General features: G+C 37.3%; 2 long non-coding RNA genes across 8 annotated transcripts; one reads left to right on the top strand and one right to left on the bottom strand.

Moving 5' to 3' along the window:
* Positions 1 to 4,214: 4,214 nt before the first annotated feature.
* LOC145093637 (uncharacterized) lies at positions 4,215 to 24,118 on the top strand. 7 transcript variants are annotated; one of them, XR_013702977.1, is made up of 12 exons: positions 4,215 to 4,369; positions 4,740 to 5,013; positions 5,431 to 5,518; positions 5,595 to 5,698; positions 5,804 to 6,006; positions 6,104 to 6,232; positions 6,336 to 6,406; positions 6,509 to 6,736; positions 6,842 to 6,875; positions 7,115 to 7,179; positions 7,334 to 8,081; positions 23,527 to 24,118. It is a non-coding gene; the product is annotated as an uncharacterized LOC145093637 (long non-coding RNA). The 7 variants fall into 7 exon arrangements; XR_013702976.1 differs by lacking the exon at positions 6,842 to 6,875 and having other exon boundaries at positions 6,509 to 6,586; XR_013702974.1 differs by lacking the exon at positions 6,842 to 6,875.
* LOC145093638 (uncharacterized) lies at positions 12,263 to 23,557 on the bottom strand. Its single transcript, XR_013702980.1, has 3 exons — positions 23,324 to 23,557; positions 23,127 to 23,231; positions 12,263 to 23,058 (listed from the first exon to the last, which is right to left on the bottom strand). It is a non-coding gene; the product is annotated as an uncharacterized LOC145093638 (long non-coding RNA).
* Positions 24,119 to 25,186: the final 1,068 nt, after the last annotated feature.

Raw genomic sequence — 25,186 nt, 5'->3', positions numbered from 1 at the left:
AACACTAAAACACTAAAACGAAGAAAAGGGATTATATGCTTAAAACCAAGTCAAAACATAAATTAAATATGTGGATTTTTTTATCCAGAACTAATATTATTTAATTATATTGGTATATGTTCTCAACAATAGATCTATATAAGTATATAACAATATATGCTTATTAACTTAGAAAAATATTATTTTATCTTATTCTTATTTGTATAAATTTTTTTTATGAAGTACATAATTAGTTAATTGTTGAATCTTATCTTACCTATAAAGTTTTTTTTTTTTTTGATATTTTTTGATAACTTGAACTAGATTAAATAATAAAGAATAAATGAAAAATTATGAGGGTTAAAATTTTGACTACTATTTCTTTTAAATTAACTAATCATTCATGGCTATATGTTTTGCGGTTTGAAATGAAATACAAAGTTAAATATTGTTTTCAAGTTGGTTTAAGTTATAATGATAAATTGAATCAATAATTGTAAATTCACTAAATGTATTTATTTATTCTTAGATATTTTTAATTGAAAAATCTATCTTCTAGTAGTAATATGTTCAAAATACAAAGCAATTTACATTGATATAATTTGACTGACTAAATAAAACAATAATCAATTTAATATCATTTTGAAAATATTTATCTAATGTAATTTGATTAAAATAATATTATTAGACAACAAAATAGGGCTTTTGAATAAAAGATGGATATTTTAACATTGATGTTTGGATTATTTGCAGTAAAAGTGAGATTTTTTACAACAAATTTGGGATTACTTGATATCCAAAGTGAGATTTTCTCATAAAACATGGTCTTTTAATTACTAAATTGGAGTTTTCTTTACATCAAAATTGGGTTTTTGAAAATCTAACTAATTATAACATTCTAATTTAGTTTTGTTTTAACTAACCAGTTGTTACCTTGCATTTCCATTTTTTTAAACTAACCAGTTATAACATTGCATTTTGAACTTAATAAAAAATAAAAAACTAACCAAATAGGAAGGGTAATGTTATAAAATAAAGTTGGAGCTGTAGGGGTTGAATTTGTTTAGATCTAAGCAGTTGTCTAAGCTTATCAAATGCTACTATTTGATCGATCAAGATTTGTTGTCGAGTTTATTAGAAGTTGTTGTTTTAAAATAAACAACTTTAACTTTATATGAATGATATAACTATAAATTGGTTTTTAAAATTATATAGAAAATGAGATTATATAAATAATGAATGATAATGTATTTTAGTAAAAAAATGAAAGTGCTTTGCTTTTTAATGCATTTAGCCCATAGTTGGTGATTTATGGACTTACAATGGCCTTCAAAGTACACCTCCAATGTGAAGTTTGTGCTTAACGATATCAGAAAATGAATTCTTATGAAGGCATTTTTTTCAACTTTATCAATTTTTAATTGTTTTTTCTCTATTATGAATATATGTTCAAAAATATGTTTTTTTCTATTATGTGAAGTGTATGGCTATTTTTTCTTTTATGTCAAGCATATTCTGTGAGCTTAATCAGTTAGGTGTGCTTCTTCTAACATTGGTTATTGTAACTTCTAATCACAAAGATCTGACTTATCAACTGCAGGAAACAAAGTTGATAAGTCTCTTTTCAATTTCGTTGTATATGGTCACACCTCCAAAGGGAATAGCAACATCGAAAAGGCTAGGCCCATATAACCTTTGTATCAGCGCCAGGGGCAAAAACGTCGTAAATTGAAAAGAAACAGGAAGGCTGGGAAGTACATGGAAAATCTACAAAACTCTGAATCCAGCACCAAAAGATAATATCCATATAGAGGAAAACCTCATAGCACGTAAGGAACAGTCCCAAGGGTAAAACGGTCTAATCTCTGAACATGCAAGCTGTTTGAAGGGAACCCACACGTGATTCTCAAATGGCCCTTAAGAAGTTTTGAATTTTGAGTTTTGTAATTTTGTTGATGGTATACTTATAGTTGTAATAATTTGATAATCCATCTCTTGAAATATCTACCTTAACAATTAATGTTGTTGTGACATGATCACTCCTGATCTTGCATAATGAAGATCCAATCATATCTTATAGTACATTGTTACTCTCATTGATAGGTTACTGTGCAAATATGATGGATAGGTTCTTGGTTCACCCTTTTATGGTTAATGGCAATGTGGCTTCAAGGCGTAGAAGTTTGTACTCTGAAAAGTTACTTATTGTTTATGGCAGGAATGAGGTTTCTATATACTTTTCATATCTTACATATCTTATATAGGAATGTACCATAAGGGGGCATGTGTTTGAATGCATATGGACTTTTAGAGTTTTGTGGATATGGATTTTTAGAGTTTTGTGGATATTAAAGAAAATTTCAAGTTTGATACTCTAGTAAAAAACAACAATCTTGGCCTTTAATGTATTGGCCAACATAATCACATCCGAAAATTTTATGCTAATACATTGTATTTCCAAGGAATGATTATGATTTATGCATTGTTTTTAGCACCATCAACCTTGCAGATATTAGTGGTTTAGTTTTTATTTTTTTTCACCTCTGCACATAATTTAATATTAGCAATGGAATATTTTAAATTTACTCTATTATTTTTGTTTAAGTGGTTCAAAGAATGGTAAATATCAAAGAAAACATGGGAAAATGGAAGAAAAATTAAAATTTATATGTTTACTCTTTATCCATCTAATTATGATGTGCATACATACATTATTGATATAGATTTAACCGTAATAACATTTGTCCATTCATTTTTTGTAATTTGGAATATATCATTTTCCATGTCATTTTCAGGTCTACGTTTATTAAGTTTTTTATAAAAAAAAAATTCGAAATGGAAGTATTGATAGAAATGTAGAAGGTTTTTTTTGTATGAAGTTTTTTTTTGCATTTAAATTTAGTAGTTGTTTCACTTCCACCACAATGTTATAACTTATTTATCTTACATATAATGTTGATTTTCCTATTTTCCTTGTTTTATTTTATATTTATATAAAATTTGATGAAGAGTATGTCCTGTTTTTCATTCATAATGTTGAAATGTGTTTGTATCATAGAAGTATAGAAAATGTTAATATGTAAGAAGGTTTGATGTGATTTACAAATGTATATGAACGATTTCTTATGTTTTATTTATTGTTGTAGAGTTTTGCACATTCCTCCTGATTGTCAATGTTTTATTTGTTGCTAATCTTTTACCTATACTATAAAATCATAACATTTGTTTACCTATAACAACAATTTACTTACCAACTTCATGCAGGTAATAACGAAGTTTATCTCCTATATTGGAAGATTTGGTAAAGTAAGTTGCTATTCTTTGCAATTTGCACAAAAAAGATGCACTAAAAAGCCCATTTAATGATCTTCATGGACAATGTATGTATTTTTGAGTAAAAAAGACCTTTTGTTACTTATCTAAATATTTTTAGTAAATATGTTAAAAACTACATTCATTTGATAAAAATAAAATCAATTCATTTTTTATTTAAATCCGACAACCCGACCAACGGGCAGGTATAACACTAGTTTTTAAGGACCGTCCCACATATTTGGCAATCACAGAGCCTCCTTTTCTTCAAACAACACACATTTTCTTTATTATTCCAACAAAATCTATCACAACAAATCAATCCACCACAAGTGAATTTATTAACCCCCAAGCCTCTTTTTTCAAGCTATAAGCGTTCACTACAAGAAAAGTTCTTTTTAGTGACCACCAAAAATTTGGTCACTAATATGATCATTTAGTGACCATATATTAAGTCATTACTGAAATTTGTTAATGCTGCAAGTTTAGTGACCAATTCTTTAATAGTCGTCACTCAGTGGTCACTAACCGTAAAAAAAATTATATATTTAATTTCATAATAAATATTAGTGACTAAAAATAGTGGTCACTGATTTGACCCCTAATGACCACAAATAGTTGTCACTACATCAAAGACTTATTGACCAAAAATAATGGTCATTTAATGTTATTTGTTTAGACCGACACATTGTGACTACTTAATAGGTGGTCACTGAATAAATTTATGACCAAAAAAAAGTGGTCGCTCGGTAAAAAAAAATATGACCATCAAACAGTGGTCATTGAACCAAAGAGAAGTTAGTTACGCAAATTATCATTTGGGATAAATTTAATAACATTTCAATGGATAATTTATTAACTTAAATTACAACAATGCCCTTATATTGAACGGAAGAGAAGTCTCATCTCCATTACGCACAATCCTCGCCTCCCTTTCTTCTATCCGCAATCTGCATCGACCACCGACTCCATCGTTACCTTGACTTCCGTCTGTCGAGTGTCGACTCTGCTCCAACCCGTGTATGTATACCAACACAAGCTTCTAATACTTACAATTTCATCTTTGCTTCGATTTTAGGTATGTTTCTCAATGCTCATCTACTTCGCATGACGATCACTCTTCCAGAAATAATCAATCAGTTGAATTTTTAATTTTTAATATAGAACATCAAATTGATGTTAAGTTTAGGTGGATTTTGCTATTGTTGGATCATTACTGGTTCTGTTATAGGTTAATTTCGCTAATCTTAATAACTTCAATTTTATGAGCACCAAGTGTTCGATGAAATTCCACAATGAAATGTTAATGGTACAACTCCAGTTCGAACCAAATACCCTTGTAGTAGCCAAGACCTCTGTTTCCGATTTGCATGCATACTTTTGGTTTCAAACTCCGTAGGACATTATATTCTATCAATCTCTTTTTTTAAATACCAAAATGTGCATAGTTTTAACGCAGGTTGTTGAAATGTTGTGGTTTGGGAAACTATTCAAATGGAGTGAGTGGCGGTATTGTGCATGGTGGCAGAGGGGGTACTGAACTGTATCATGGAAGGCTGAGTGAAGGTAGTACAACATATGCCAAACCAGCTCTTTCCCTCTTTATCTATTACTGGAGGCCATGGTGTCCTTGTTGGTGGTGGTTCATTTCCACTGGTCCAAAATTGGCACAACAGATGACTATGTTCCTCTTGCAATGATAAATACTACTAACAACACTTGGTAGGCTTCCTATTCTTAAAACTTTTTACTTATTCCACACTACAACTTATCAATTTGTAGCTTCTAAGTTATTCACCAAGTGTTTACACTCCACACCATACTACACTTATATAAGGAAAGAAATAACATCTTACTTTCATTTGGTCCTTTGGAAAAAGCTAGCCATATATAGCAACATCATTCAAATAAAAAGCAATTTTCATTGCTACAATAGGATTATTTTTTCGAAGTAACATGTCTTGATAAGAAAATAAAATGGAAGTCCAATATTATAATTTGGTAATCTTTTTGAAGAACAAGGCCTCAATAAGTGAAAAATAATGTTGTAAGTTGCTATTTCTTCATTTCTTGCATATATATATATATATATATATATATATATATAATTAACTGAATCCTAATTTGTATTTACTATAGGAGTGGTGAAGGGAATGGAGAGGCTCTCCCTAGGGAGGATGGTACAGCAACTAAAGGATTTTATGGTACATTCGGCAAGATATATTTGGTAATATTGTGATTTACCTCCTTGTGTTTACCCTTTTAAGTAGGTTCTGATTCTTTATTTATGTGTACATTTGCAGGAATGTCCAGTTGGCATTTTTAAAGATGTGGAAGAAACTAATGATCAAATTATTATTTGACACATATTCATGTAATGCCTTGAGGGAATGAGACTGCTTCTGAGGTATTTTTGTAGAAATTTAGTATTACACAATTTCAAGATTAATATTTTTTATGGAATAAAAAGTGTTTTTTATTTTGTATTTAAATTTAAATTTCACTTTTAAAGATGTGCAAGAAACTAATGAGCATGTGAAGATTGATGGGACACATGAAAGTGAAACTAAGGATATAGTGGGAATCACTGAAGAAATAGTTTTGGATGTGCCATCAGAAATGACTTATTTGCCCCTTACTCGTCAACCACTTGATAAGGATGATGATAATACTAGCATTAGAGTGACTGAACCTATCAAAACGTTTTCTCCCAAGGTAAATCTTTCTAAACATTGTTTACTACTTTACTTTCTTGAATGTCCTTTTCATATATTTTCCATGCTTCAAAAGCTTGATTTATGACTGGTTTTAGGTAAAGCATGCATCAGAAAAGAAACTTACAAGGGCAACACTACTTAAGCAAACATTTATCGGTTTCAAAAACACGCGTCTAATGAAGCATCCAAAGGTTCAATGAAACCTAGAACAAGTGGAAAGAAAGGTTTAGTAATGAAAACAAGAAAAGAAGTCACCAAAATCTTCTAAATTTTCATTTTACAACAATATATAACCATGTTTATTTATTGGCTTTTAACATTGTGAAGGTTAAAGATCTGAAAAAGAATTCAAAGCTCAATCTTCATTATTAAAGTAGTCTCTTCCCTACTGTTAACAGGTTAGTAAAAGTGTGAAACTGCAAAAGTTCTTTTTTTTTTTTATAAATGTGGAATCTAAACTCCAATTTTCTAAAATCTTTTATGAACTTATTTTGTTCTAGGCCAAAACAGACTATTAGTTCAAGCAAATCACTCGAAGTTGATTGTAATTTTTTTTACGACTATGTGTGTGCTACATGGTATGTGATGGAAACAGGGGTGTGAAATTTTAATGAGAAGTAGTCAGGCATGTTAAATTTGTGTTAAGTCAAGAGCTGCAATTTTCATGGTATGAAGTGAAAAAAAGATTTTAATATGTCAAATTTATGGAGGAAACAAAGGACTCAAAGGTAGTCTTTTACAAATTCAAGTTATTTTACTTTATTTACAAACCATTTCTCTTTTTGAGGAACACAAACTTCGTTTACAATAACTGAATGTATTTTTAATGTTAGGAACAAAACTTTTGGTACTTAGGTTTTCTACATGGTAAGAAATGGCAACGTGCTTTCATTTTTGTTTCATATACAGGCATCATACTTTAAAAATGCACAATTATAGCATTGTACTTTCAATTTTATCTTACTAATACCTTATACCTTCAAATTACCGCATAAACTTGCTTTGTATTTGGATGACATTGTTATAAATTGGTATATTTCATTAACGTAGTATGAAAGTTCATTGTTATTTCTTGCATTTAACCATTTCTAATATCATTCTTGCAGATTGTTGGATAGTCGAATATTTTGCCAGTTTAAGAGAGTTTACACGAGATGCTTCAGTCTCACGGGTTAGTGAGATCCTTATTTACTTTTTAGTTAATAATTTTTTTTCTTCTATTTCAATTTTCCAATTCTATTACAACATTATAAATCCTATAAATACCAATGCACTTTCATTATTTGCTTATTATAACATCATACTTTCATTTTTTTTTCTATTAGAACTCAGCAATGAGTAGCAGGCCACCAACAGGTCCAGCACCTCCAACTCCAATAATCATTTTTGTTTTTAGATATTGTAGGTTTATTTAAATTTGAGAATAGTTTTTGTTTTATCTTTATAAATGAATCATAGTATATTTTACCATTGACTACTTACTTAAATGGGTTAAATACAAAAAATAGTAACAAAAACCAGTGACGACTTTTTATGGTCACTAATTGAATAGCAAAGTGACGACTTTGTATGGTCACAAATTAACATGGTGACAACTTTTTACGGTCACTAATTGTATAAACCAGTGACAAACTTTGTATGGTCACTAGTTGAATAACCTAGTGACAACTTTTTATGGTCACAAATGGAACAAAATAGTGACGACTTTCATTGATTACTGACAACATTTAGTGACCAAATGGGTCGTCATTGATTTAGTGACCAAGTCATTTTAGTCACTATTTAGTGACTACTTATATATTTTCGTCACTAAATTGGTTTTGTGACGGACCTATAGTGACGACCAGAATTTTGGTCACTAAATCATTTAGTGATGACTACTTCTATTGTTAGTGACCGTTTTGTTTTCGTCACTAATTAACATTTTTTTTTGTTGTGGTTGATCATAGTTGCCTAAAAATCCATTAGAAAATTGCAGTGCCAATATTTTACTAACCCATTTAGAAGCAATTGAGGGGGATATCCATCATTTCACCTATCAGAATAGCTACATAAAAGAGTAGACATCAAAGGGTAATTTTGATATTATGTCCAGTTTACAATTATGGAACCATGAATTAATTTCACAAACAAAGCATATAAACTGGGAATATGTCATCCATTCAAGAAATGTATAACAGCAAAATACAACCACTTTTGACATTTTCGGGTTTATAGTTATGGTGTAAACAAAGCATATAATAAAAGTAATGTACTTTTGCACATCTCAAAGACTACACATTATCAATAAACATAATCCAAAATAGGCATGAAAAAACCTAAAAAGGAGAATAAAATGCTATAAAATGGAAAATCATAATTACCAGAAGTCTATTCTTTTGATATCTTCTCCATCATTTGAATTTGAGCAAGATAGAAGTCGGTCCAATTTTTAATTGCCAAAACAATGGCCAACATTATTACACACATAAATAAGCAAGTTCCAGTTTTCACATTATGACCTAAAGTAAACAAAAAAAAAAATACAATTATTGTACTGGCGTTCCCCAACTACAACCAATTATTGCAATCTGTTAAATATGAAAACTGATGCAAACCTAATTCAGTCTAGTTATCAAGCATCGAGTAGAAGAACAATAGCAACCAAAAATAGGTACCTGAAGTGAAAAATGGAACCACAAATTGCAATTCACCATGTGAGATCAACCCAAGCAAAGGAGAATGAAAACAATACCTAATTGAAAATTAACTATGTTGCTATTAATGGCAAAAGTTTAAGCAACATTTTCATTATCAGTAAAAGGGTAAGAACATCAGGAGATAGACCTCAAAGTGACCTAAGTAAAATGGTCTCTTATCTTTGGGTAGTCCTGAGGCACAACTCACGACACCTCTTCCTGTTTTACAGTTTCATTTCTTCCGATTGAGCTTGTACCAGACCAAACTTCTCATTAACCTGCAAATCACAGTTAATATGTTACGCTAAATGGGCAGGAACCTAACAGGGAGACTGAGAACAGTGTGATCGAGCAAAGGACTTAGCAAACTGCAAATATTCTTGTTAAACATGGATCTATATAAAGTTTTGTGATTAAACTATACATCTTTGAATACAAAGTTGTTTTTATCCATATGGGTAAGGAAGATCGCTACATATTTCCTAACTATGGATAGCTGAAAACCAACATCCCTAGAAATATAATACAAACAGTGAAGCACTTAACAAATATATTGACTATTTATTGATCAGATCGACCATCAATTTAGGTGGAAGAAATGATTTCATTATATAACCACAAGAAGCAATTTCACCTTTAAAACAAATTAACAGTATCAAGATTTTGAAATAAACCACAAGCACATTAGATAGTACTTGAATACAGTTAATCACACAAATAATTTGAAAAATAAAATAAAACTCATAACTCATGTCTGAATGAAGATCAACAAAGCACACTAACCACTAATCTATATCTAAATTAGACATTCAAAACACATTGATTCATGATTCTCAAACTTTACCTGATAACTATCACCACCAACACAGCTAGAAGATGTCAAACAAGGAAAAAACTAAAAATCATTGAAAAGAGAAGAAGAAAAACCAAAAGGAAAACTAAGCATCCATGATTGTATAACTTATTGATGTAGAAAGCTCCAAACGTTTCTTCTCAAAACTTAGTCATGTGATGCCTTTCTTCATAATACCTGGTCATATCGTTTTCTTTAATTGCAAGTACAGGGAAATCATATAAAATCAAACGAACACCAAAAGAAAGAGAAAATCAAAGGGAAATCAAAATGAATAAAAAAAATCGATGGAAATAATGCGATTATACTTACATATAATACCTGGATGTGTTATACGGATCAGAAATAGAGTAAAAAAACAACAAATGTGAACCTGAAGTTGTAAAGAGTTCATCAAATATGAAATAAAAAGAAAAAACATATGAATGTTCTTGTAACCACCACCACATGAAGTTATTTACCCTAGGTAATTAACATCAAAGTAGAAGTAGTGGTGGCGGCAACTAGGTGTACCGTAGCAGATATGGTTGCGTGATTGTTGTGGCAGTCAATGTAGGGTAGAGGTGAGATAGGAGAGCGTAATCTGGTTCAGATCTTGAGTGGAGATGGGAGAATGAGGAGGGTTATATAAATGGGGGAAAAAGAGTAATAATCACTAGGCGGAAGAAAAGGAACATAGTTGAGGAGGTTGTTAAATGGATAGGGAACAGTGTCAATGTATCCCGCCTTCTTATCTTGACTTTTTCAGCCGGTAGTATTTTTTTAATGCATAAAATGATTGTAAATATGCATTAAAGGTTTGTACGACTTAAAATTCAGCATCTGACTAAATATGCTTATATATATATATATATATATATATATATATATATATATATATATATATATATATATATATATATATATATAGGGGTAAGATCCGTTGAGAACTCATAGTTTTCCGAAAACCTGAGAACTAAAAGTGGAGCGTTAGATCAAAATTAACTTATTACAGGCATGATCGTCATCTTACCGATCTCATTTAATGTTTAATGTTTTTTTGTTATTGGAAATATTAATAAAACGTTTTAAAAAATTAACATAATAAATAAAATTTCGGAATTTTTTTTAAAAAATGAAGATTTTTTTATTTTTCAGAAAACATGAATTTTTAAATAAAAGTGAAAAAAAAAATTAAAAACTGCAACTTTTGTTAAAAAAACTGCATTTTTTTTTCAAAAAAAACTGCAATTTTTTTCAAAAAAACTGCAATTTTTCAAAAGAACTGCATTTTTTTTAAAAAGACTACATTTTTTCAAAAAAAAATAAAACTACAATTTCTTTAGAAAAAAAAAACTGCATTCTTTTTAAAAAATCTGCATTTTTCTAAGACAGCATTTAAAAAAAAATGCAATTATTTAAAAAAAACTACAATCTTTTTAAAAAACAGTAGTTTAAAAAACAAATCTGCAATTTTTTAAAAAAATTGCATTTTTTTAAAATCAATAAATTAAAAAAAAAAAAGAAAGTTGGATATTTAAAATTAAAAAAAAAAAAAAAAAAAAAAAAAAAAAAAAAAAAACTCTAATTTTTATAACAAAAGAAAATCAACGTCTTAGGTGCATATATGCATATTTCCTACACTATAATATTCGTAAGTAAGTCATAAAAAATCTCATTTTTATTAATCAATTTATAAACATAATACTACAAGTATTTTATTCAACACAAAATAAAATATAAAAAAAAACGACAAAGATTCATAGTGCTATCATTTCTTCATATCAAGATTTCCGTATTTTCTTCAAATTTTCACTCACCTCTTCAATATTTTCCACAAATTCTTTAAAATCTACAAGAAAATTAAGAAAAAATTGATTAATACAAGAACACTCACAAAAATGCACATGCATATATCATGTAAGATTCACATGTGATTGGTATGTGAATTACATATGAATCACATGTAATTCATATGTGAATTACATGTTAGTTACATGTGAATCACATGTAATTTATATGTGATTCACTTGTGATTTACATGTGAATCACATGTAATTCATATGTGATTCACTTGTGATTTACATGTGAATCAGAAATGAATCATATGTCAATTACATGTGAATCACATGTACTTTATATGTTAATTACATGTGAATCACATGTAATTCTTATGTGATTCACTTGTGATCCACATGTGAATCACATGTAATTAATATGTGAATCATTTGTGATTCATATGTAACTCATATGTGAATTACATTTGAATTACATGTGATTTACATGTGAATTACATGTGAATCATATGTAATTCATATGTGAATCACTTGTGATTTACTTGTGAATTACATCTGATTTACAAGTAAATATGCGATTTACATGTGAAATACATGTGATTCATATGTGAATTACATGTGATTTACAAGTGTGAAATACATGTGATTCATATGTGAATTACACGTGATTTACTTGTAAATCACATGTAATTCACATATGAATCACATGTGAATCAAATGTGATTAATATGTGATTTACATGTGAATCACATGTGATTTAGATGTGAATCAATTGTGATTAATATGTGATTTACATGTGAATCATATGTGAACCACAATCCAGTGTACCTATTATAACATACATACGCTGGTATTACAACAATGTCATGCATTAAAAAAAACAAAAAAAAATGCAGCATATTTACATATAATACGTTGGTATTTGAATATACTAAATGTAATAAATTATATGTACTTGTGGCTTGAATAATTATAGCAATGTCATGCATTAAAAAAAACAAAATACCCTTATATATTTAAGAATTATTAGCAAGAAAGATGCAAGTATACCTATTATAACTGCCTTGTCTTCGACATCCATTGTTGTCTTCATGCCATAAAATAGGCAACAGTTTTATATCAAAGCTTTTAAAATCTGCAATAAATAATAATAATTACAATTACATGCTGTAACAACCGAAAAATTTCAGCCAATTTAAATTTTTCAAAAACAACCCGATTTCATTAAATTATCACAAAAAGGTTTTCAATACAATTAAATTAAAGTATTCCTAGAATCACATCACAACATAAACATAAGGAGCGGTACAATCACGCCTTCGCCTTGCCACGGTCTCCTGAAGAACCTGAAAAACATTAAACCACAACTATAAACCCGAAAGCTTAGTGAGATATCCCCAAAATACCAACGACATATACCATACACGCATAACATGCCATATCATATCCGATCACAGAACAGCCATGCATTTCGGGTCTACTGTGTGACTGGTCCGCCACACCGGCCAACAGTCCACCTGGTCCACCCTCCGAGTCTAGCCATATACATCGAGTCTACAGTGTGATTGGTCAGCCCGCACCGGGCCTTCAATCCACCTGGTCCACTCTCTGAGTCTACAGTATGACTGGTCCGCCCGCACCGGGCCTTTAGTCAGCCTGGTCCACTCTCCGAGCCTTGGCACGTCTGGTCCGTCCTCTTAGGGCCTATAGCCTATCCGGACCGCTCGCTAGGCCTTCGGGACAACCGGTCCGCCCTGGGTATCTTGGCCTACAGCACAAAGTAGGACCCGCCTCAACCCAACTCCAGTCCAATCAACCATGTGCACATAAACATACAATCGTATATCAATTCACAGACAACAAGCCGATCAAACAAATCACATAGCATATCACCATCCTAACCAGGATACCGACCTAACCGGTCACTAGCATAGCATCAGCCTACATATCAGGATACCGACCTCAACCAGGTCTCTAACATACACCATCCTAACTACCAGGATGCAAACATATCAAAGCAATAACATAACAACAATACCCGGATCTCAATCCGATAAAGGGTCGGCCTTGGTGCCTTAGACCCTGTTGATATAGTAAGGATAACTCACCTTGCACTGCCGAAACTCTGAACTGAAGACGCAGATTCTCGAATCACCGACTCACCGAAAATCCCGAACTAGCCAACATAGCACAAATAAACATTAGGCCAAGCACAATACTCTTCTAAGGGTAAATTGACCATTTTACTCCTAACTCAATCCGGCCCAACACTAGGTAAGCTCCCAAGCCCACTAATGGCCCAAAGTCCAGAAGTCCAAAACAAAGCCCATTATTGGCCCAATTTACTAAATTGGGCCCACCTCACCAAAGGGCCTAAACTCATGATCCATAACAACCAATGGGCCCATAATACTCTAACCATAATGTCTAGTCACGGCCCAAAATCCAGCAGCCCAAATAACAGCCCAAACCCTAAGGCCCAAAATGAAAACCCAACAGTGGGAGTACGCTAGGCGTACCCTCCTTGGTACGCTGGGCGTACACGCCGATTCACAACAGAGGATCGGGGCACTGAATCGCTACGCGGGGTGTACTCACTTGTTACGCGGGGCGTAACTTCACTACTCAGTAAGTCCCCATAACTTCTTAATAACTTAAGCTCTTAAGCCCAAACTTTAGATCCCTAGGCCAAACATGCCTAAGATCATAAAGTCTCAAACTTTATCACTTGGGACGTCCATAAAGCTCTTAATCCAAGGTTTTAATCCATTAAGACCCACATATCTCACCCAAGAAACAAACAAAACCCTTGGGACCTCATTTTTATCACTCAAGACCTCTCCAAAGGTCTGAAAGGACAGATAATCTCGGCCAACTCAAAACATGCATCAAGATGAGGACTTTTGGGACAAGAATGGTGTCAATGCTTCACAACACATAGATCTACACAATATGAATGTCAAGCAAGAAGCTTTATATCAAATAGGCTCCAAAGGATGATGTCTTCCCAGATTTATAAGCTCCAGCCGTTTCTCTCCTTCTTTGACAACTTCTCCTTTCTTCCTTTATGCTCTCCTTGCCAAAATAACCTTTTCAAGGCCAAACACACCCAACAATGGAGGTGGAACGGTTATCTAGGGTTTCTGAGGTTAAGGGAGAGCTTATGGAGGCTAGGGTATGCACCAACATGTTCCTTATATAGTGGCTGACCCTAATTTTAGGGTTTTAGAACTCTGAGAGTACGCTGGGCGTACCTCTAGTACGTTGGGCGTACCTCTAGTACGCTGGGCGTACTCAACCTTGCACCCGCGTCCACTTCGCCTTACGTTGGGCGAACTCGGCGAGTCCCCAAATTTCATACTTGTCCCTCATTTTCCACTTTTCCCACAAGATTACCAAAATATCATTTCTCTTAAATCCCGGGGACTCACAACTAGGTACTCTTAGGAACAGGGCGTTACAATTCTCCCCCACTTAAATTAGGCTTCGCCCTCGAAGCCTTCGGCACCTCTACTCCAGAACTTCTCCCGCCACGCACCACCTGGCATTAGCCAAACCAGGTTCCTCAAGACACAACCATCGAAACCCGAAACTCACTTTCTCCTTTCTAGTGTTGTCCTGACTACCGCCTCAAGCCGGCCACCGGCTTCACCCTCTGATAACCACACCTATCAGGCTCCACACTTATCAACCGAGTACCACTCCATGGCACTTCCTCGATCCTAATCACAGCAATCACTTGGCTCTTACGAGCTAGATATAACCCTAAACCACCGGGGTCTTGATCCGAGTCCAACTCTATCCATCCCATGCTGACAGAATAACACATTCTTCAGCCTCAGAGCAACTCCCATGAGTTCTCCTCTTGCAATCGCATGCACATGCTGCACTAGCACTAACACCCTCGGGTTAGGAAAACCCGTCACACTCACGACACCTCCAAACATCCCCCAGGATGAATCGCCACTACATACACAATTCCTTGATCAGAATCAAACTGGGAATCTAAGACCCCATCCCTGCACCCCTTCCGAGCCTCTCGGCTCTACTCCTGCAGAATCCCTTTCGCGATCTCAGCAGACATCCATTCCGGATGTGATCCCATACCACTGCCGCAATCATGCTGCTCAATGACCATAATTGGACCACTCCAAACATAACTCTGCGCTGCTGCTTTCACTTCCGTGAATTACACTCCCTCTCGGCACCACATTCCTCTCTCTTTCCTTACCAAGGAAATCCAATTGGTTGCCTCGTCACTACGACAAGTGCCACGGTGCTTGTCCAACGCTACACCACTCCCTTATAGCATAACCGCTATCCATGCAACACACATGCTCTGAATCTGCTCGCAAGGACTCTCGAGTCCATGCACCATCTCCACTAATCAAGATCAATACCCGGAGCTAGACCCTCTAATGCTAACACATCGCAACATACTCAATCCATTTCTTCAAACCGATCTAACAATACCTGCAGAGTCTTCAGCATGACTGGACCGCCTTACCAGGCCTTCAGCCAATCTGGACCACTCTCAGAACCTTCAGCCAATCTAGACCGCCCTCCATGGCCTTTAGCCTGGCTGGACCGTTCTTCGAGCCTTCGGCCTGACTGGTAGGCCTACCGGCCTTCAGTCTATCCGGACCGCTCAACTAGCATTCATCATTCCGAGTTATCTCTCTGGGAGATTCCTCCCATGCATACCGTTCTAGCCCTCTAGGGGTTCCCAACTCTATCTCCATCATACAAACTCAATCCCGGCCTGATACCAAGCCCTCCACAATCAAGTACCCTTGGTCTGTATCCTGCTCCGCATGCCTGCCACTTACTCATACCAGCCTACGCTCTTGGCTGACAGAATATAGCTGGATCCCAAACAGCTAAACAACCTCACATGCTCATCGATCTTCCAGAGAATCTTCCAATTCTCCCCCACTTATAGCACTGACTATCAATCACCGGTCGCCAACATCGACCTCCCTCAACAACCTTACACAACACAATCACTTACACGTGAACTGCGTCCCTTAAGTGCAAACAACCTTCACAAAAACACATATCAATGCTGATCGACCCGAGCTCAAAAGAAACTCAATCTGCAGCTAACCACTCCTCAGAATGCAGATGCTACCCATCCCTCAAATCAGACGCCAGATTTCCACTAATAACCCCCATGAACGATAACCAACGAAATTCCCAACACTAACCCATAACCAAACCATAACCCTCAAAGAACAACGAATACTGCACCAAAAACCACACAATGAGACTAGCAGATAAACAATACTCCACAATAACCATAAGATAAACAAGACATCAAGAAAGAAACATACTCGCGGCTGCATCCGGCACTGCTCTGACCTCCTCTGTTGCAAGCTGAAAAGCACGACCCTGAGCCCTTGGGGGCTCCACTCCACCCTGACCTCCACCCGTGATCCTCAAAGTGGCCGGTGCTGGAGCCTGCACCGGTCCAGCAACAAGCTATGGACAGTTGACCCTAAAATTTCTAACCTGATGACAATGATAACAAATCCTCAAATCCCGAACCGGCGCTGACTGCCGACAATCCCTCGTATAGTGTCCCTCCTTTCCGCACTTGCGGCATGCACCACCGGACCTACAAACTCCGGTGTGACCCTTCCCACACTTCCCACGAGCGTGGCTGCTCTGATCTCCCACCCTAGAATCAACGGTCTTGGACCGTTTCAGCGCCGGTTGCGACTGCACCGGAGCCTGCCTCAGCTCATGCAATTGCAACTCAATCTCCAACTCATGCCGCCTGGCGGCCTCCTGCAACTTCAACAAAGTCTCGCACCTCTGCGTAGACACAAACTGTCTGATATCTCGCTTGAGCATACTCAGATATCGGGCCATCTAAGCCTGCTCCGAAGCGAACTCAGGGCAAAACATCGCCCTCTCAGTGAACATCCTGGTGATCTCAGTCACTGACTCCGATCCCTGCTTTAGCTCCAGGAACTCCTGAGCCAATCTCTCTTTCTCAACCCGCAGAACATAACGAGTGCTGAACATCTCTCTGAACTGATCCCATGAAACCGCAGCCCTCTGCGCATCCGAATATGACCCCATGGTCAATCTCCACCAATCCTTTGCCCCGAGCCTCAACAGGTTCAGAGCACACCGCACCCGCTGATCGGCAGGGCATGAACACGTGAAGAAACACCCCTCCACGTCCGATAACCATCTCATAGCAACAATCGAGTCCTGAACTCCATCAAAGGTGGGAGGCTTCGTATTATCGAAATCCCGATACTGAAAACCCCGACCAGCTCCTCCCCATGTCGTTGGTACAGCCGTTGTAGCCGCCGCGGCAGCCGTCTCTATGAGAGCTGCATAGCGCTCATCAAAATACTCAACCATGTCGGTCTTGATCGACCCAAACAGTTCCGGCAACTCAGTCCGGAACAACGCAACAATCTCATCACGCAGGATCTCACGAATCCTCGCATCCAGCTCGCACGTGCTCATCTGACCAATAACCTCCGACGGTACTGACCTGCCCTGAACTCCCTCTCCTGCTCCCGATCCTGACCCGGATCCACTCCCAGCGTGCCTCGAAATCTCCATACTGAAATACACCACAAAATCTCAGATTCTTCGCACTATCCTGGGAACCAACTCTCAATCCAACCCTAGAGGTCATGGTTTCCTTGATACGCGTATGGGTCCTGTGCTTTCAGTAGTACGGGCCCATACTACCTTCCACACCTACCCATATTTGTATGAAGTACTACCACAACACCCTAGTGAAAACATACATAACAAACGCTCAACCCTCACTACTAGAGGAACACTAGAAATCTCCCACAAGGAAACCCTAGGCTAACAGGCATCATAAATCAGGCAACATTATCATGAAATCCTGAAGATCCCTAGCCTAGCACTAGCATGTTGTTCTATCAAAGCTCAAAAACAAATATCATGTATGGTATTTTGGGGTTACTTACTGGCTCCGGCTGATCGTACCTCCACGTCCTCCTTTACTCATTTTGAAAACCATTTTAAATACTCTTTTGAAAACCCTCCTCGATTTGAGACTGGAGTCACACGAGTGTTCCTCCAATTCACTCAAACCAAGGCTCTGATACCAACTTGTAACAACCGAAAAATTCCATCTAATTTAAATTTTTCAAAAACAACCCAATTTCATTAAATTATCAAAAAAAGGTTTTCAATACAATTAAATTAAAGTATTCCCAGAATCACATCACAACATAAACATGAGGAGCGGTACGATCACGCCTTCGCCTTGCCACGGTCTCCTGAAGAACCTGAAAAACATTAAACCACAACTGTAAGCCCGAAAGCTTAGTGAGATATCCCCAAAATACCAACCACATATACCATACACGCATTGTAACATCCCGAAATAGCAAGAGTAGAGTTGAAGGGCTAAAAGTGTTAATTGGGAAAGAGTGACTCGGCGAGTCCATGGATGGACTCGGCGAGTAGAGTCGCGACTTGGTCGCGTGTTAAGTAGCCGACTCGGCGAGTCAATGAGATGGACTCGGCGAGTAGGCGCTGAGTGGAGAAAACCCTAATTCTCGGGGTTGAGCCCTATATAAAGAGCATTATGTTCCCTCCCCAGCCTCTTTATCCCCCCCCCCCCCCCTTGAGTCCCAAAAACCCTAAATCGCGGAGAAGCACCATTGTTGAGTGGATTGGAGCTTGGAGAAGTATTTGTTGAAGAAAGTTTGAGAGTTTGAAGGTGTGGAACAAGGGGCTTTGCTTGGATTCGAGTTTCCTTGCAGTTGGGGCGTTCTTTTGAGGTAATATCTCGTTCTTAGGCTATTGTTATCTTGTTTCTTCATTTTGGGGTTTGAGGGAAGCTTATCTTGGGATATTTTGGAGTCTAGAGGTTAGATCTGAGGTTGCTACCTCAGATCTGGAATAGAGAAGAGTTGGAATGCATGAAAGTCCCTGTGATGAGTGTTGGATGAAGCTATCTTGTCCCAAACCTTAGCCCTAATGTGCAAAATGCATAGATCTCTTTGGATTCACGTAAAGTTTGCCACTTTACGTGATGGATGAGTTGTAGGAGGCTAGATCTATGTTTTGGAGCAATTTCATGGCCTGGAATGCTTCTGAATGGATTCAGAGCGGTGGTAATCGGTGAGTCACATGGGTGTACTCGACGAGTTGCTTGAAGATGAGCTGAAACTCGACGAGTTGGAAGAACAACTCGGCGAGTCGGATGAAGATGGCCTGGAACTCGGCGAGTTGTATGAACAACTCGGTGAGTAGGTTGAAGATAGCCTTAGACTCGACGAGTCTGTTCTTGGACTCGGCGAGTCTTGTCGAAGAGTCCTGATATTCTCTGGTTGAGTCGAGAATCGGTGAGTCAAGGGATGACTTGGTGAGTTGTGTGCGAGTGGACTCTGAGTTGTTGGACTCGGCGAGTCTCGGGGTGACTCGGCGAGTTAGGTCGCGGATTGAGTAAAGTTCTGAGTATGGGAACTCGGCGAGTCATAGGGTTGACTCGGCGAGTAGAGTCAGTCAGGGGTTGACTTTGACCTTGTCTTGGGCCAAGGGTTGACCAGTGGTTTCCAGGGGTATTTCAGTAATTGTTGATTATTGTTTTGAGTTTAGTGCATTGGTGGTTGACCAGTGGTGGAGATCGTATCAGTGATCGGAGCAGCTTGGGTTATCTGTTCAGTCGGCAGTTTCGAGGTGAGTTATCCTCACTATATCAACGGGGTCTAAGGCACCAAGGCCGGCCCTTATCGGATTGAGATCCGGGTAGTTGTTGCTATGTTATTGTTATGTTGTTGTTGTGATATGTTTGCATCCTGAGAGTTAGGATGGTATATGTTAGAGGCCTGATTGAGATCGGTATCCTGAGAGATAGGGAGGCGCTATGCTAGTGACCTGTTAGGTCGGTATCGTGGTTAGGATGATGATATGTTATGTGATCTGTTTGATCTGCTTGTGGACTGTGATTTGCTTTATGATTGTATGTATATATGTGCACATGGTTGTTTGGACTGGAGTTGGGTTGAGGCGGGTCCTGTTGTGTGCAGTAGGCCAAGATACCCAGGGCGGACCGGTTGTCCCGTAGGCCCAGCGAGTGGTTCAGATAGGCTGTAGGCCCAAAAGGGCGGACCAGACATGCTGAAGGCTCGGAGAGTGGACCAGACAGACTGAAGGCCCGGTGCGGGTGGACCATTCATACTGTAGACTCAGAGAGTGGACCAGGTGGATTGAAGGCCCGGGAACGGGCGGACCAATCACACTGCATACTCGATGCATGTGGATAGACTCGGAGAGTGGACCAGACAGACTAAAGGCCCGGTGCGGGCGGACCAGTCATACAGTAGACCCGGAGTGCATGGCTGTTCTGTGATCAGATATGTTATGGCATGTTATGCGTGTATGGTATATGTGGTTGGTATTTTGGGGATATCTCACTAAGCTTTCGGGCTTACAGTTGCGGTTTTATGTTTTTCAGGTTCTTCAGGTGATCGTGGCAAGGCGAAGGCGTGATCGTACCGCTCCTCATGATTTTGTAGTGTTGTGATTCTGGGAACACGTTAAATGTTTTGTACTGAAAACCTTTTTGTAAAGATTTTATGGAATCGAGATGTTTTTGAAAAATTTAAAATTGGTTGTATTTTTCGGTTGTTACACGCATAACATGCCATATCATATCTGATCACAGAACAGCCATGCATTTCGGGTCTACTGTGTGGCTGGTCCGCCGCACCGGCCAACATTCCACCTGGTCCACCCTCCGAGTCTAGCCATATACATCGATTCTACAGTGTGATTGGTCTGCCCGCACCGGGCCTTCAGTCGGCCTGGTCCACTCTCCGAGCCTTGGCACGTCTGGTCCGCCCTCTTGGGGTCTACAACCTATCCGGACCGCTCGTTGGGCCTTCGGGACAACCGGTCCGCCCTAGGTATCTTGGCCTACAGCACAAAGCAAGACCCACCTCAACCCAACTCCAGTCCAATCAACCATGTGCACATAAACATACAATCGTATATCAATTCACAGAAAACAAGCCGATCAAATAGATCATATAGCATATCATCATCCTAACCAGGATATCGACCTAACCGGTCACTAGCATAGCATCACCCTACATATCAGGATACCGACCTCAACTAGGTCTCTAACATACACCATCCTAACTACCAGGATGCAAACATATCAAAGCAATAACATAACAACAATACCCGGATCTCAATCCGATAAAGGGTCGGCCTTGGTGCCTTAGACCCTGTTGATATAGTGAGGATAACTCACCTCGCACTGCCGAAACTCTGAACTGCAGACGCAGATTCTCGAATCACCGACTCACTGAAAATCCCGAACTAGCCAACATAGCACAAATAAACATTAGGCCAAGCACAATACTCTTCTAAGGGTAAATTGACCATTTTACTCCTAACTCAATCCGGCCCAACACTAGGTAAGCTCCCAAGCCCACTAATGGCCCAAAGTCCAGAAGTCCAAAACAAAGCCCATTATTAGCCCAATTTACTAAATTGGGCCCACCTCACCAAAGGGCCTAAACTCATGATCCATAACAACCAATGGGCCCACAATACTTTAACCATAATGTCCAGTCATGGCCCAAAATCCAGCAGCCCAAATAATAGCCCAAACCCTAAGGCCCAAAATGAAAACCCAACAGTGGGAGTACGCGGGGCGTACCCTCCTTGGTACGCTGGGCGTACACGCCGATTCACAACAGAGGATCAGGGCACTGAATCGCTACGCGGGGTGTACTCACTTGTTACGCGGGGCGTAACTTCACTACTCAGTAAGTCCCCATAACTTCTTAATAACTTAAGCTCTTAAGCCCAAACTTCAGATCCCTAGGCCAAACATGCCTAAGGTTCATAAAGTCTCAAAACTTATCACTTGGGACGTCCATAAAGCTCTTAATCCAAGGTCTTAATCCATTAAGACCCACATATCTCACCCAAGAAACAACCACAGCCCTTGGGACCTCATTTTTCTCACTCAAGACCTCTCCAAAGGTCTGAAAGGACAAATAATCTCGGCCAACTCAAAACATTCATCAAGATGAGGACTTTTGGGACAAGAATGGTGTCAAAGCTTCACAACACATAGATCTACACAATATGAATGTCAAGCAAGAAGCTTTATACCTCAAATAGGCTCCAAAGGATGATGTCTTCCCAGATTTATAAGCTCCAGCCGTTTCTCTCCTTCTTTGACAACTTCTCCTTTCTTCCTTTATGCTCTCCTTGCCAAAATAACCTTTTCGAGGCCAAACACACCCAACAATGGAGGTGGAACGGCTATCTAGGGTTTATGAGGTTAAGGGAGATCTTATGGAGGCTAGGGTATACACCAACATGTTCCTTATATAGTGGTTGACCCTAATTTTAGGGTTTTAGAACTCTGAGAGTACGCTGGGCGTACTCAACCTTGCACCCGCGTCCACTTACGCCTTACGTTGGGCGTACTCGGCGAGTCCCCAAATTTCATACTTGTCCCTCATTTTCCACTTTTCCCACAAGATGACCAAAATATCATTTCTCTTAAATCCCGGGGACTCACAATTAGGTACTCCTAGGAACGGGGCGTTACACATGTCATCAATATATACATCATTTTTTATATAATATAATAATACTTTCAATAAATATATACACAAAAAGGTGAAAAACACACCTTCTTTGGCATGACTACACCTTTTGGAGGTTCTGGAATATGTTTATGAGGTGTTGGATTTATATACGTCACATTTCTGCAAAACAATAACTAAATTTAAAAAAAAGTTTTTTTTTTTAAAATACTGTTTTTAAGGAAACTTACATGACATGGTTATTCATAATATCCCCTAAGCCATTAATTAGGGAAGGAAGCACCATCCTGAAACCATTTCTCTCACACAACCACAAGTAACCATTCATTCCACAACTGAATAAATCCAACATAAGAACTTAAAATTAAATTTTTGTATAAAAAAAGGATAAGTAGTTAAGTACATTGCTTAAATAGAAACAACAAACCTAGCATACACATCAATTGACCACATGTATCTTTGAGTTGGGTGCACTTGACTGAAAAAATTATAGTATGCAATAATTTGTGGGGCCAGGGGGTTACGTGGAGATACATATATAAATCAGAACAACTACAAAATATCATATCGTTTATGAATAATCACTTTCATTTTTTTTATACCCCTATTAACACACATACCCTGATGCAGTTCTCTAATGAAGCTCCTTCTAGGGAAGACCTAGATTTTCCAGGTGGAAAAGTCAATTTTATCCCAAAACTAACTTTCACATCTAAAACTATAGAGGAAAGGGCTCATTGTTATCGAGTGTTTAATGAAAATGGACATATAATCATGAATAGTGATTCAGTTCAGGTAAATACTAAAACTTGACTTATTTAATTAACAAGATCAATTTTTTATTGATCAATTTGACATATTCTTCCTTTATTGCATTTTTAAAATATCGAAATGTCAAAGGTGACACAGTAACTCTAGCTACCCCTATTAGAGACATAATTATCGATATCTACCTTTCTATTTCCAATCTTAAGTTATTGTGTTTGTTGTTGTTGTTTTGTGTTTTTATATATGTAAGTTACGATTAGACTATTTCTGTAACTAACTTTTTTTTCTTTCACATTATCACATGGTGGAGCTCAAGAAGAGAACATGGAACGGGTTAAATACATATTAAAGATAAGCATTAAGTTTAAAGTTGCCAATATCAAATGGTATGGAGTTGGCATTTACTAGATTTTCGTTGTGCTCTGCGCTGCGTGGCTTGTTTTGAATCTTTGGTTGCCTACTCTTTGCCATTAAAATGTGTCTTGATAAAAATCATCGAGATTGTATATATGTATATATATATATATATATATATATATATATATATATATATATATATGATAATTCATGTGGGAGGTCAATTAAACAAGAGAGTTCAGTTTTGAGAGGTCGTTCACTTGAAAATCATTGAATTCTACAAGTAACTATCTAGTTGAGGTTGCTCCCCTGAACAAGTGTGATTGTAAGATACAAGTGTGATTTTTATATCTTGTTGGGCTAGTTTAGGTTAATTATGGTTCAAAACTTTTAATTTATTTCATTCTAGGCCCAATATGGCCCATAATGTTAAATGAATTAATGTGGGTCCAATTAGAGCCCAATTAAGGGTTCTAAGCCCATGATAGTCAAATTGGAAGCTTATTGGTCCATTGAGTCTAATAAGGAAGTCCTAGTCCAAAAATGGACTTAAGCAAGAACTTCTAGGGTTTCCAATTGCTTGTTGACTATTTGTAGTATTTGTATGATGTATTTGGTTGAAGTTTTTGATGTCATAATAGTAGGTATCACACATGCTCTTAAGTTTTTGATTCAACATTTTACTTAGGTATAGTGATTACAAGACACAAAATTTCTAGTTGTGACACCTAAGCCCTATTTAAAGGGCCTTATAACCCTTCATTGCGGCTACCTTCGACCTTGAGAGCACCAGAGCAGCTGAGAGTCCTTGTGAGTGAGATAAGAGGCCATTATTCACCATTTTTGTGTGTATTTCCAAGAAAGGAAGAAGAAGGCCAAGCTAGGAGGAGCTTGGATCTACTTCCGTTTCAGTAGAGGAAGCTATTTGAGGTAACATTCAGAGCTTATTCTCGTGTTTTACTTGATATGGTCAAATCTAGGGTTTCTTCATGCCTTGTTTGCCTTGTATTTAGAGTGTGAGAGGTCCCATGGGGAAATGGTACCTAGATCTGGACCTTAGTAGGTCCAGAGAGTCCCAAATGCTCTGCTTTATGCCTTTCCTTTTGTGTTGGGGGCTTAGGTTGCCATTTTAGATGTCATTTCACCAAAAGAAGCCTTGTAGGCG

Source organism: Lactuca serriola, chromosome 3 (genome assembly GCF_051521515.1).
Source record: "Lactuca serriola cultivar US96UC23 chromosome 3, Lser_US96UC23_V15, whole genome shotgun sequence".
In the NCBI taxonomy this organism is placed as follows: domain Eukaryota; kingdom Viridiplantae; phylum Streptophyta; class Magnoliopsida; order Asterales; family Asteraceae; genus Lactuca; species Lactuca serriola.
Note: the sequence above shows the minus strand (reverse complement) of the source record. Positions and strands in the feature narration are given on the sequence as shown.